Genomic DNA, 2,460 nt, shown 5'->3' with positions numbered 1-2,460 from the left:
GGCGCAAGCGGCTCGGCGCCCGCCCCGCGGAGCCGCGACCTCGCCTCCGAAGGCGTGACCGCCCCCCGGGGCCGCCCCCGCCCCGCCCTGGGCTCGGGCGCGCGCGGGGGGGGGGCAAGAAAGGCCGGACGCCTCAGCTGCGCGCTGGCGGGGGGCGGCGAGCGTCTTCCCGCATCTCCCCGCTCCCAAAGCGCCTCGTCGGAACAGCGCAGCTGCGCGGCGCCTCGCCGGCCGGGGGGTCCGAGCGTGGTCTCCGGGGGCCAGAGGACTCTCGCTAAACGACTCGCCCCGTTGCCTGGGCCCCCTCTCGTGGCGACCCCGCAGCAGCTTGCCCGGCTTCGGCGCCTCTCCGCTGTGTCCGCACAACAACCCTTTGAGGCGGGCACGGCTCGGGAACCGGCGCAAAGTTGCGCACGAGCTTCAAGGCCAAACGCGCCCAAGGAGCAGACCTTTCCCACATCCCAGGCTCGCGCTCCAGTCCCCACATGACGTGCAGTTTTTGCCTGAACGGACAAACACAACTATTCTTCTGGAAAAATGCCTTGTGCTGCATTTTCAAAGATGAATCTGTTGCTCCAGAAGCTGTAGCAGAGGACGACCCACGACATTCGGTGTGTGAGGAGTCATCCTTCGTTCATGGATAGCATTTCTCTCTCCCTGTAGACACACAAATGGGCCCACAAACACACACATTGTACAATGTGCGGATTTGTGCTTTTCACGTCACAGAGGGTCAGCCCGTTCCTACATGGACCTACCCCAAAGTAACCCCTCCTGATTTTTATTGTGGACTTTATTATTTACTCCCAGGTAGTATAGAATTAGAGACTGACCCCTCTTGCAATTCTTGTTCCACAAAGTCCCTCCTCCCCCTCTACTAGGGTGTGTAGTTGTATTTGGATTTGCACGTATCATCCCAGTGAGCCAAATATCTGTTTTCTTTCTATAGCAGCCATGCCCAGAGTGGGTATTTTGGACTACAGTTTCTATCATCCCTGGCCAGTATGGCCAGCACATCTGGAGGGCACCAGATTGGGGACAGCTTAATCCATAGGTTTGGAGAAACTCAGCTTTAAACCCCCAGCAGGCCAGAATAGGTGCTGGCTAACCTGGACAGGCACCCTAAGTCATCCAGCAGCATTTTTGGCATCTGGGGAGAAAAACGATGGATTATTTCCACGAGCAACTTGGGCAGAAAGATACGCAAAAAATGCAGTTATACAAATAGGACTGCACGGCTTTGGATCGGTCTCCTTTCTGTTCCTGGGCGCTTGAAGATGCAGTAAAATGGGAGCTTTGGCTTTTGTTTGGAAATTGTATGGATCTTGCTCCAATTGTTTGCCAAACCCATGCAATGCTCGGACTGCATCACAGTAATGCTTTGCAATATTATTTGCCAAATCCATGCAATGCGCCACATTTTCAGCATGTTCCCGATGGCTCCTGGCCTGGAGGCTGCAGCCGCCTGAGCAAGCAAAGTGTCTTGCTGACTCGCTTCTTGGAAAACTTGCTAGAAAGTGAGAGGGAGATGTCTGTCTGTGGAAATCCCGTGTGATGGACAGCAAACAAGCGAATGTTTTGACTTTCTATTTTCATCCATGGATAGAAGCAAAACCCACAAGGCGTGAAGCAGGGGAGGGGGAGGGAAGAAACCCAGCTAACTCTGGACTGCTCTTTAAAGCGGGGACTCAACTCAAGGAGACAGCCAGATCTTCTTCCCCAACGGAGTCAGGGCAGCCTTCAGATCGAATCAACAGCTCCCCAGAGAATGTGTTCCCTCGAATGAAACTTCGCCACTGTCACAGACTTAATCATACAGAAGGCATGGTGGGGTTGGCTGCCTCTTCCACACACATGTTTAGCCGGAGCTCTTGCTGTTGGAAGGGAAGCATCCCCATGTTTGGACTGGCCTCCACCGTGGGGGAATGCCCAAGGCAAGATTAAAGGGAGCTGGACAGGAGGACCCATAAGAAAGGAAGGAAGGGAGGAAGGAAGGAAGGAAGAACACCAGCGTGTGGGGAAACAGGCCTTCTGGTGCAGCATGGCAGTGTTTCTCAGAAGCAGGGGCATTGCCAGTGTTTTGGGGCTCTCAGGCAAGGGGGGTGCATTGGAGGCAGCTGGAGCAGCCCAAGTCCTCTGAGGACTTTGGAGACAGCTGGGACCCCAGCCAGACTCAAAAAGTCGGTCGATGCAATTGCTCGCTGAGTCCTTAGAAGAATTTTGTTACGGCAGAAGCTTGCACCAGGATAAAATGGTTTGTCCCGACGGTGCCAAGAGGAAGTGTCTTGTTGTTAAGGACAGAGCTATTGTTACAGAAGCTGTCCTGGACTGCAACCTACTTCCCTGAATGTGTGAAAAGCTGCTGTCATTTGGCAGAGAGTAGCTGTTTCCCACCCCAGCACACAAACGCGGGCACATGGCCCATGCAGCATCCTCTTTGAGCTGCTTTAGAGCTAAGCA

The sequence above is a fragment of the Varanus komodoensis genome, unplaced genomic scaffold (genome assembly GCF_004798865.1).
Source record: "Varanus komodoensis strain SLA01 unplaced genomic scaffold, ASM479886v1 scaffold67, whole genome shotgun sequence".
Lineage (NCBI taxonomy): Eukaryota > Metazoa > Chordata > Lepidosauria > Squamata > Varanidae > Varanus > Varanus komodoensis.
Note: the sequence above shows the minus strand (reverse complement) of the source record.